We start from the raw sequence: 12539 nt of genomic DNA on the forward strand, positions 1-12539 counted from the left end.
GAATGGTGTTCCCTGAGCCAAGCTCCAGTCCCATTTAAAATGCCTGCTGACCATAGGGAAGGTATTATTTTGCCTGGAGATCACCCAGGTTATTATAATGGACTTGGCAGAGACCCGCAGCTCCAAGTCATTTGCATTAAAAAGCCCAGAGGCCCAGGTTATTAAAAATATTTTATCCTGCTTCTAACTAAATGAATCATTGTTAAAGAGTCAAATGGTAATGAGCCTCTTTACAAAGCTGAGTTTAAATGAATAATGCTTCTCGCATTTTATAGATTTATTTTTTTAAACAATAAATTGATGAGAAATATGCCTTTCACTGGCTATGCAATAGGCTGCCTTTCTCTTTGGGACCCCAGCTCCTCTCAGATTGGATAGGACCATTTAAGGATCTTATTTTGTTTATCTCATACAAAAATCTTTTTTATTTATTTTTTGGTCCTCTTTATAATTGTGCATTTGCAATGAAACAAGCCCCAAATCAGAATTTTACTTAGAAAATGTGTCTACAGGAGTAAAATAAATGCCATTTACCCACCACTCCAAAGTATTAATTAGACTGAGCTGTTTGCCAGCTAAGTACCGGAGGAGCCCATGGTGATTAGCTGCACTAATTGGAATTTCAAGTGGCGCTGATAACCACACAAAGATAATAGGATTATATCGGCCCTCTCCAAAAAAAGAAGTAGCTTTGTCATAACTGTTTCCATGATGGTTTTAAGCTGTTTCACACCTAACTACCTCCAAAGAAAGGGAATATTTTTAGATTTTATTTTCATTCCTATTTTTTTAAAAAAGGAAGAAAAAAATCTCCTAGGTAGCTGCAAAAGTACAAAGGAATGGCCCTCCCTCTCTCTTGAGTTTCAACTTGCTCACAAAGGAGCACAGGAAAGCAAACTTGTTGACCACCAAGAGGAACTCAAGCTGAGTTTGGTTTGCAGAAATTCTGTTAGAAATCTATGAACACAAACCTGTGATGTCTAGAACTGTAAATACAACTCCTCTTCGGGAAGGTTGGGCAGATGTTATTACGTGCATTTTATACATTAAGAAACTATCATTTAAAGTGGTTGCCTTTCCCATTATTCTCTCCACCTGGGGACATTCCTCACTGACAGAAACGGAGTGGTTTCCAAACTCGACAGGCCCCTGACAAGTGACAAGAGGCGGCGCAGGACTGTAGCAGCTTCTGTCCTCTGCCTCCTCTCCACGAGCCAGGCTTCGGACCTTCCTTCTATTGAGTCCACACCGATAAAAATCCCAGTGTGGCTAAAGAGCTGAAGACCCTGCCAAGCAGCCACATTCACTCTCTTGTCACCCCTTCCCATGGCCAGGCCAACTGTTGCAGACTATGGCATAAACACCCATAAAAGAAAATTGTGCCAGGGTCAGAAACCTTCTTCCTCAGATGTTCAACGTCCATAGGGAACACATGAATTTATTCGGGTAAATAGGAAAGTCAGATACTGGTCACCCTTGCAGTCAAAGTTCAGGTGGCCACGGAGTGTAGCTCTTACCAATCGGCTAGTGAAGTTCCTTAAGTAACTTGAGGGGCTGGAAAGTGTCTTCTTAAGAGAAGGTGCAAAGCCAGACCTCCACGGCCAACCTCTCTGAAAAACATGGATAAAGTTGATTGCACAGCCACTGGTTCTGTCCACTCTTGAAAGCGTTCCTCTTCCAACACATGGTCTTGGTCACATGGAGAATCTCAGGAGGTACAGGAGCCACGTGGAGTTGCCATAGCAACTTAAGGATGCCCGAGAGACCAGCTTACTTCTAAATATCTCCATCACAAGCCCAGCCATAATTTTAAACATTTTTAGGTTTGGACTTTACACCCCCACCCCCGAATATCCCTCTCTAAATGTTACTATTTTGTTACAGAAAGCAATGGTTACCCAATATCATATCACAGAACTTGTGGAAAGCTAGGTTTTGGGGGATTGAAGAAGAAAGAAATAGTATAGATAGATAGATAGATATTTTCTTGAGAAAATCAACCAAAGAACAAAGGATTCCTAGAAAATATGTAGGGATAGGTGTTCCAAACATGGGAGAAGTTCACCAAGAGGTGAACTGAGGTGAACCAAAAACAAGGCTTGTTTGCATTCAAATTATCTCTTGTGCAACCAAATAACCAAAATAGGCCTTCTGGATAATTTGTTTTTTAGGATAAATGAGGAATAATTTTTCACTAGAATGTAAGTTTGATGCCAGAGAAGAGTTTATTTTTATTTATTTATTTATTTTTTGACAGGCAGAGTGGACAGTGGGAGAGAGAGAGACAGAGAGAAAGGTCTTCCTTTTGCCACTGGTTCACCCTCCAATGGCCGCCGCGGCCGGCGCGCCATTCTCCACTGCATTCCCGGGCCATAGCAGAGAGCTGACCTGGAAGAGGGGCAACCGGGACAGAATCCGGCACTCTGACCGGGACTAGAACCCGGTGTGCCGGCGCCGCAAGGCGGAGGATTAACCTAGTGAGCCGTGGCGCCGGCCTATTTTTTTATTTATTTCTGTACACTTATACAAAATACTATATACCCTGGTCCTAGGAAGCACTCAGTAGTGTTTTACGAGAGAGAGAAAAGGAGAGGAGGGAAAAAGGGAGGAAAGGAAGGAAGGGAGGGAGGGAGAAAGGGAGGGAGGAAGGGAGGAAGAAAATATATCCTGGTTTCCTACAGGGGAGCAGTAACTCAACCACCTAAGCCACCACTGCTGCCTCTCAAAGCCTGGACTAGCAGGAATCTGGAAGGGAGTCAAGCCAGGTTCTTTAACCCAGGCACTCTGACAAAGGCACGTGGTTGTCCCAACTGGCGTCTCAACCTCCAGGCCAAATGTCTACTTTTCATCTGAAGCGTTTAAGACCCAGAGCTGCCTTCTCCACGGGCTCTCCCCTGCCGTGGGAGACCATGATGTTTGAAGCTGAGATGCTTTTCTCCCACATGGAAGACGGCTACTAGGGCACTTCCTGTACCTGCAGAAGATTTTGCTTGAGCAAAAACAAAATGTATTAAGGGAGTCTGCTATTGTTGACCCTAAAGCACAACCTAACTTGTCCTGATAGATACAGTGCTTAACAATGAGTTTATATATTTTAACCTTCTAAGAGGTATATGAACAGTAAAGCATAGATTAAATGGTAATTTATTGGATATATTATGTAATGTGCCAGGTGAAGGAACAGAAACAAATTAATTACTTCAAGAAGTGTAGTTTGATAAAGGAGATAAATTATATACATAAGGAACTGTAGTACAAGGTGGAAAATTGTGTGTGGCATCAGATAGGTTCAAGTAAAGAGCTATAGAAGACTACTTGAGATTGATATGATAAATATTAGCCCAGATCCTTACAAGTACGACAATTTATTAAAGTGAGAGGAACAACTCCTGTTCATATGTGTATCTGTCATGACACAATGTCAAGATGTTAAGCTTTCTGCTTCCCCATGTTCTTCTTTCTCTGTACACTCGCACTTTAGGCCTGTTTTGGGTTGAGTTGTGCTCCCCTAAAATTTATATGTTGAAGTCATTACCTCCCAGAACCTCAGAATGTGACCTTATTTGAGACAATTTCTCACAGAGATAAGCAAAATGAGATCATTAGAATCTGAATCACGGGAAACTTTGTAGACACACAAGCACACACAAAGAACACCAGTTGAACATGAAAGCAGAGATCAAGGTGATATGTCTATAAGCCAGGGAATGACAAAGATGACCAGGAAGCCACTAGAAATTACAATAAAGATCTGAAACAGATTCTCCCTCAGAACTCTCAGAAGAAACCAACTTTTCTGAGGTCATGGTCATGACCTTCTAGCCTCCAGGACTGTGATACAAAATATTTCTATTGATTAAGTCACCCTGTTCTTAGAACTTGGTAATAGCAACTTTAGCAAAGCAACAGAACCTTACACAGATGTGTGAGATAGGGAAAGGGATTAGGTCTTGCAACTATTTAGCCAAATTTTGATCCAGCTACCCATTCTCCTTCCTGCAGTTGACTGACCCCAGATCAGGTTGATTAGACAAAGACGGAAAATAACCAAAAATTTTCTGCCTATAAATGCCTGTGTTTAAGAAAGTAAAAAATCAGCAAGCCAGGTGGGGTGGGGGAAGCAGCAGTGTTCTGGGTTGGTGTGACAGAACATCTGATCAGGCTACTGAACCAAGAGTGGAGAGGGATGGAGTACATGTGTGTGTTTGTGTATCTATGTGTGTTGTTATTTCTGCCATTTACTTTCTTCTGTGTCTCTTAAATAGGCTTTCGACTTGTTTCTCAAACAAGTTAATATAACAGAAATTCTAAATTTCAAAATGCCCTCAAACCTTTCAGTGTTTCTTGAGCATGTGTGGGTGTGTTTAATACTAAGATGATTTGCTTCCTATAATTGCAATGGGTTTCTAGCTCACTGATTGCCTGATCCTTACATACACCAACACAGAGCACTCCCTTTGGGCATATTTTCCACTTTTGGTCTCCCGTGTTCTTTTCTATGTATAAGATTTGACATAAAGTAATGACACTAGCTCTTAATGTGGTTTGTACAAATGCTTCTGAAAGCAATTCCAAATGACGAGGATCAAAATATTTGGGGCAACGTCAGCTTCTATGGTGGAGTAGACTCTACAGTCTCCCTCTGGTGACCACTTTAAAATGCAAATCTCTTTAGTTACCTAAATTCTAATTTTTAAAATATTTCATTAGTTTTAGAACCAGTTAGGATTGTACATATGCATTGTACTTCTCTTAAAGGCAAGTCAGCTGTTACCAACATACTTTTGGGGTGACAAAATGTTCACTGCTTTGCTAGGCACCATCCAGAAGAGACAAATGACACAATCTCTACCCTCTAGGAAGGATAAAAATAATAATGAAAGAAATGGCTTTTCCATACATGCATATATTAACATCTAACTTCATAAAAATGCTCATCTAAAGAACAATAATTTCCCTTGAAGTTAAGAAGCTTTATGATAGATTTAATGGTAAAGGGAGAAGGAAAAAGATCATGGGGCTAATAATAGTAATTAGCACTTATTTTGGCACTTTGTGTCTTCAAAGCATTTTGTGAAAGATTAATTTGTTATTCTACCCAACATTCTTATCAAATTTATAAGGCGCCAGATTTTTCTGATGTGCCACCCCAACCAGTATAATTCCATATGATAGGTACACATGTGAAAATCCATTTGGTTTTTCATATAGCAATACTGGAGTTCTGATTAACACACATAGTGTCAGATACCCAGGAAACTCACAAACTTTGGTGGAAAAAAATGAATGTTACTTCCTGGCTCCCTCATTCCAAAAATTCATTCAAAATTGAAGAATCTGAGAAAAAAATGGATTTTCAGGTGATCGTATGTCTGCTGATTCACTCCCCAAATGGTCACAATGGCCGGGTCTGTGCCAGTCTGAAGCCAGGTGCCTATAACCCCATCTGGTCTCCCATATAGGTGGCGGGGGCCCAAGCATTTGGGCCATCTTCCACTGCTTTTCCAGGTACATCAGCAGGGAGCTGGATCAGAAGCAGGACAGCCAAGACTCGAATCAGTACTCCCATATGGGACGCTGGTGCTGTAGGCAGGCTTAACTCACTGTGCTGCAACACTATCCTGGATTTTCATTTTAAACAACTAGCCTATGTTATCAAAACGGGCCTATTCTATGTTTTTCATTAAAATCATAAGCTTTTCAAGGACAAGAACTGTGTTTTAGTGTTGGTTATAAGGATCACTCAGGTTTTGCTGCCTCAGGATGGTGCTTAATAAGCGAGCATTCATTGAACAATAAAAATGAAGTCTTTCATAAATTTTTATTAAACTGTAAAGAGTAAATCACATGTGATATCTGTCCTGCTCCCAAGCAAATTAACACAAAAAAGGAAGCAGGACTTATATACAGGAAGGAACTAGACACAAAATACAAAATAAACTAAGTGCTGTTGTGCTGTGGTGTGTGGAAAAAGAAATGAATGCTAGAGGAAAATACATTTGTTTTGCTTTGTTTATTTTTTGCCTTCTCAGTTCATTAACCTTTCCTCCTTCCTTTGGGTTTGTATATGTGTAACAAACCTTTTCAAATTTTATGTATTTGTTTATTTATTTACTTACTTAAGAGTCAGAAAGAGAGAGAGAAACAGACAGGCAAGAGTTCCCATTCACTTGTTCACTCCCCAAATCCCTGCAACAGCTTAGCCTGGACCAGAACAAAGATGGGAGCCAAGAGCTCAGCCCAGGTCTCCCTGTGCTGGGAGGGACTCAGCTACTCGAGTCATCATCTACCGCCTCACAGGGTGCACGTTAGGAAGAAGCTAATGTATTTAAGAGTGCAGCTGAAATTTAAACCCAGGCAGTCTGTATGCAATGTGGACATTTTATCTGGAATCTTAATTGCTAGACCTAACCAGCATTTTACCTGCACCAAAATGTTGCAATGTGTACAATATTACATTTCCTAGTCTTGTTAATATATAAACTTTATTTTTTTGGGACTTAAACATATATAGAAAATATTTCTTTCAAGTGGCCATCAAAGAAGGATGCACTTTTTTCTAAAGGGAGGAGAAAACTTCCACTGTGCTTATGGCCTTGGCTAAATACTGACAGAGTTTGTGGATTCAAAAGGCTTCCATAGCCTAGGCAGCTCATGTCAAGAGCCTTAGGTGAAAAATGACTTCATACATAAGAGTGTTAATTGTTAATACTGTGCACTAACTGCCCATGGAGGATCTTTGTCCTCAATGAGTTTTATTATGAGAGTTAACTGTAAAACCAGTTATCAAACAGTTTTGTGTGTGTGTGTGTGTGTGTGCAAATTGTTGAAATCGTTGCTTAGTATAGAGTTAGTCTTCTGTGTGCAAAGTTTAATTTAAAATTAATTTTAATGGAGAATGGGACTGGGAAGGGGAGAGAGAGGAGGAGGAGGGGTGGAAGTGGGTGGGAGGGTAGGTACAGTGGGAAGAGTAACTATAGTCCCAAAGTTGTATATATGAAATTTGTATTCCTTAAAAATTAAATTAATAAAAAAGAAAATATTTCTTTCTGTACAAAACAACAGGAATACACAAGGAAACACACATAAGTACATACGACACAACTGAAATTTAATACTGACCCCCAGCCTAAATTAAAGCTTAAGATATTTTGAAGAAAAAATACTGAATCTCCAGGCTTTAACTGAAATTTCAGAAGATTTTTCAAATTCTAAGAAAGTTTATTTTTGAAAGAAACTTTTATTTAAATTCTCCTAGGGTGGAACTTTATTTTCCATTCCTTTTCTTTGCAGCTGGGTTTTGTAGCACTTGTGGAAATCTACAGCCCTGCTACACATTTAAATCCATTGTGCCTTTTCCAGGAAATTCTGAAAGTTGTCAGAATATTTTGTAGGTATCATAAATTGACATGGCCAAAAGAGAATTCATTATCCTCTCTTGGAAAGCAAACCTGATATTTTTTCCCAAGTGTGAAGGCCTCCAAACCTAGTGTACATTCCTGATTTTTGACTCCAAACCTAATATAGGTCCCTGACTCCTCCTTCTTGTGTGCATCTCCCCCTCATCAGTCATGGAAGCCCCCTCACCTTGTCAGTACCACTCTGATTTCCTTCTTTCTTTCTCTCTCTCTCTCTCTCTCTCTCTCTCTCTCTCTCTCTCTTTACAGGCAGAGTGGACAGTGAGAGAGAGACAGAGAGAAAGGTCTTCCTTTTCTGTTGGTTCACCCTCCAATGGCCGCCGCAGCCGGCACACCGCGCTGATCTGAAGCCAGGAGCCAGGTGCTTCTCCTGGTCTCCCATGCGGGTGCAGGACCCAAGGACTTTGGCCATCCTCCACTGCACTCCCTGGCCACAGCAGAGAGCTGGCCTGGAAGAGGGGCAACCGGGACAGAATCCGGCGCCCCGACCAGGACTAGAACCCGGTGTGCCGGTGCCGCAGGCAGAGGATTAGCCTAGTGAGCCACGGCGCAGGCCCAGTCCAATGCTTTCTTACCGTCACCCTACCCACTGCAGCCTCTGGACTATGCTCCTTCAAACCAATGTATATTTCACCAATTATGGAAGTTACATATTTATTGTCTCTAAGTCCCAGGTGTACTCCTTTCTGCCCTGCTTTATGATACTAGAGGTGTAGCCAATAAACATTTCTCGTGGGGCTGCCATTGTGGCCCAGCCAGTTAAGCACCACCTGCGACACCAGCAACCCATATGAGCCCCAGTGCCTGTCCTAGCTGCTCCACCTATGATCCAGCTCCCTGTTAATGCACCTTGGAAAGCAGCAGAGGATGGCCCAAGTCCTAGGACCCCTACACCTTGTAGAAGACCCAGATTGAGTTCCAGGCTCCTGGCTTTGGCCTGGCCGAGCCCTGATTATTGTGGTCATTTGGGAGGTGAACAAGTAGATAGAAGATTCTCACTCTCAGTCTCTCCAACTCTACCTTTCAAATAAATAAATCTTAGGTGAAAAAAAAAAAAATGTTTCTCCTTTGGAGTAGGCACCAGTTAGGTCTTGCCAGTAGAGGGAGCTACAGGGACAACACACAAGGAAGGAACTTTTCCTGATTTAAGGGCTTTCCTTTCTCCAAAGTGCTGGCTCCTTTGCCAGGAGTCCATGACAAAAACTCTCAAGGAGTTTCACACTCATCCCAACAGGAGGTATCCTGAGTGGCAGTCCAGCCTGCATCGCCTCAGTGAACGTCCCCATCCGCTGGACTACACTGGATGAGTCACAGCCATGGGCCAGAGGCGGAGGGATTCCTGCTAGTCTGATCCTTCTTGGCATGCTCTGTCTCAGCCCTGTGAGGAGTGAATGCTCCCTACATCTTATTCCTTTCTTGAGAATTCCCTTCATATTTCACAGCAGGTAATACCATTTAATGAGTCCATAATTTTTATGCAGTATTAAATTTTCCTTGTATAAATTACTACTGTGTCGTTTCTGTCTCCTGCCTGAACTCTGAACTCTGAACAACACTTTTGTTCTTTCTGAATATAAATCATATCAATTCCTACTAAAAACCTGCAATGACTTTTTATGATATGCAGGATTCAATCTAGAATATATTTGGATTCAAAACAAAACTCCATTTGGAAACTAGAAGCATACAATTGGCTGTCCCTGTGAGTCAGATCATCCAAACAAGGATTACACTTGTACTTGTCTCTTTGATTGGCAGAGGAGACATTTGGCCACAGGATACCATGGCAACTCAGATATACCCTACCCTCTCTTGTTCACACAGCTCTCACTAGAGCTGTTAGACCACAACCCAGAATCACCCATTTCACTACTCACAAAGCCTCATGGTACTTAGGGTGAAGTGAACCCAGCCATGATAGCACTTATTTGTTACCACCATCCCATCTTAGTGCAAAGGCATTCAATAGATTCCCTGAAATGAGACATGAAGTGCATTGAAAGAATTCAAGGTTTATTTGAAATAAATTTTCTCCTTACTTGAAAGTCTTCTCAGAAATTATTGACGCTACTTATTTCCCTTTAAAAGACCTGCAGTTGTGTGGCCATGAACGTAGTTCCAGGCTGCTATATCTGCTCCCTTTCCCACAGACATCACCAGGGGCCCAATTCATCAAATTCTTAACAGCACTCTCCAGATTTATCTGTCAGGGCAAATGATCCAGATTAAAAATGAAACAACCATTTCACTTGCTTGACAAGGGGAGACCCAGTCTGCCAAATTTCCATCCCTATCACTGGAGAACAGGACTTTAGAAAATAAATAATAAATGATTTCTGACCTAGGGCCATCTAGCCTGGCAAACTTATGGGTTTCTTATCTTACTGCAACAATTATTCCAGTTAATAGGTTAAGGGATATATGTGAGATTACCAGTAACCCTTTCACACTGTTGTTCGGCACTCCTTGGGATGCAAGGCACATATATTTAAGGGTAGGCTCCCTCTTTCCTTACTTATACCCTGACAGTGATACAACTTCTGGCTCTCTCTCCTGTGGAATAGGAATGAAGAATAGTTACACTAGGGGAGTTATTACAATCAGACTCTTTTATATCTTTAAGGCAATTACAGGCAAAGACAAGAGTGCCTAATGCACAGCATTTCCAGAATTCGTAATTTCGGCGTCTTGTCTTGCCAAGCCATGATAACATCCAGATGCTGCCCTATTGAAAGGTGTTAAATAGAATAAACCTTGAGCTAACTGTACTTCCACGTTTTATTCTAGGCACTTCCAAAATGTAAAGTGTTTTTTTTTTCCTTTAAAATTCCAGAACTTTAGAAGCTTAGCAAATAATATTCTTGTCTGCACAATATTTTAGTGTCTAACCGTAACAGCAGTATTACTTTATTTCTTCATTTAACAAGCATTTATATAATGTTGATTATGTGCAATTTTTTCTGTACTCTCTCCCAGTACAACCTTTGACCCAATTTCTTCAGATTAAGTGGCATCTAATTCCAGAGAACAGTTTAAAATGTCACTTCTCCTATTGTTGCTTGCATATAAACAATAGGGTAATGACACTTACTGAAAACTTGCCTATGCTAGAAGCTAGGGTGGGCAGTCTTCATAAATCCAGGCAGAGAAGGTATGGTACTCATTCACAGAGTTTGACTAAAAATTGAGGAGAAAAAATAAACTCTAAAGTCAACAGTCTGCAGTCATATTTTAGGCACAAGTTACTGGGGTGACATTTGGAGGCTACATTTGGATAACTCATGCTATAAAGGTGTTGCCTATTCTACCCATTCAGTAACTCCTTACTGAATGTCTATGATATTTCTGCAAGAGGCACTAGGCATATGTAGAAAAAGAAGTCACTGCATACAGTGTTCCTTTAGTCTCACACTCATGGGCCCTAGAGTGCGCTGGGTGCTGGCAGAAATCCTGGCACAGCGTGGTAAGGGTGAACTGAAGAAGAACACATAACCCAGTCTTTTGTCTAAAGGAGGCTTCCCAAGATCTAAGGAGAGACCTGAAAAATTAAAAAGCATTGCATAGCTTTAGAGCTAGCCCTGCCAACCACTGCCCTTCCTCTAGAGTTGAATGTCTTCAGGTGAAGGAGTGACGTTAAGTCCATGTCAGATGCGTATGCTTAGATTTGTCCAATTCTGGATTTTTTTTAATGCTGCAGGAAACATTCTTGTTAGTTTCTTATCTCAGGAAGCTTCCTTATGGCATTTCCCAGCTCCTTCAAAGGCCTTCGAAGGCCAGTGTATGAATGTTTTGGCTATCTTTAGTAGGGAGATACAGATGGCACCCACAAACCACTTCCCCTGTACACCCGAATGAAGACAGACTAACTGTATATCCTAAGTACAAGAAAGAAAGAGTTCTTATCTTAGATCCATTCACAAGCTCCTCTTGCTCAAGAAACCTGGAGCCAGTCTGAATAGCAACTCCTCCCAGGGGAATTGCATTTTCTCCTGGGATTTAGCACAAAGTCAAGGAGCCTAGACTGTTTCATCCCATGGACCAGATGATAGTTAGGTGATATGCCCCTGGATATCTCCAGAAATAAAACTCAAGAGCTACTCATGTCAGTAGTATTCTAAAAATTCTAAAATCAGGGGCCACCTCTGAACCATGCAAGAACAACAATGAGAAGGCTCAAGGGTTAGGAACCATGATGAACTTGTATGTTAGGGAGGAGACATCCGAAAAAATTCCATGGAGCCAAAATGCATGTCAGTTACAGAGAATTTATGTGTGATTTCTGGAATAAGAAGAAAGCCATGCTCTGAAGGTTTAGGGGAGGCCAGAAAGTAGCTAACACCTTCATTTCACAGCTAGCAAGAAGAAAAACATTGACATTGCAGCACTGGCCTCTTCAGAGACACTTCAGAGCAGAACACACAAGCCAGACACAGTACCATGTTTGCTCATGGAGGTGTCATGGCAGCGCTCTCTCACCCCCAAACACTTCCTTTCCAAGCTATGTAGACCCACCAGGCTCTACACTTTATATGGCCTCATAACGACCCCATACCCAGTGTTTCTGAGATGAGAGCAAGGAGGGCTGTACAGTCATTCCTGAGTATCTGTAGGCAATTTTTTCCAAGACCATCCCCCTTGGATACAAAAATCCATGAATGCTCAAGTCATTTCTATAAAATGGTGTAGTATTTGGATGTAACCTATGCGCATTCCCTCCACGAATTTTAAATCATCTCTATAAAATGGTGTAGTATTTGGATGTAACCTATGCACATTCCCTCTATGAATTTTAAATCATCTCTGAGTTACCTATAATATCTAATGCAATATAAACTCTATGTAAATAACTGTCATAGTGTATTGTTTAGGGAATAGTGACAAAAATGTCTATGCATGTTCAGTACAGATGCCAACTTTTTTCTAAGTATCTTCCACCTGAGGTTAATTGAATCAATAGATGTGGAACTCACAGAGGCCTGATGGGATTCTCTTTCTACTAAAACAAGGAAATGAAATTTACCATAGCTCCAAGAGTTTTGTGAGCAGATATCATTTGAGGACACAAAATTGAGAAGAACATGGATTTCCCTTCCTGGAAAGGCCCAGAGTCCAAAGTAAAAG

The 12539-nt window shown here is 41.2% G+C and overlaps 1 long non-coding RNA gene across 13 annotated transcripts in view; it reads right to left on the reverse strand.

Moving 5' to 3' along the window:
• LOC138843694 (uncharacterized) overlaps positions 1-12539 on the reverse strand; it is a 240821-nt gene that overhangs the window by 175461 nt on the left and 52821 nt on the right. For 8 of the 13 annotated variants that reach the window (XR_016212867.1, XR_016212876.1, XR_016212870.1 and 5 more), the window contains one exon: positions 1518-1610. The exons of the other annotated variants lie outside the window; for them this stretch is intronic. This is a non-coding gene — a long non-coding RNA (uncharacterized LOC138843694). The remainder of the gene's footprint in view (positions 1-1517; positions 1611-12539) is intronic. 13 annotated transcript variants of the gene reach the window in all.

The sequence above is a fragment of the Oryctolagus cuniculus genome, chromosome 9 (genome assembly GCF_051225735.1).
Source record: "Oryctolagus cuniculus isolate XC-2025 breed Fujian yellow rabbit chromosome 9, ASM5122573v1, whole genome shotgun sequence".
NCBI classification, from domain to species: domain Eukaryota; kingdom Metazoa; phylum Chordata; class Mammalia; order Lagomorpha; family Leporidae; genus Oryctolagus; species Oryctolagus cuniculus.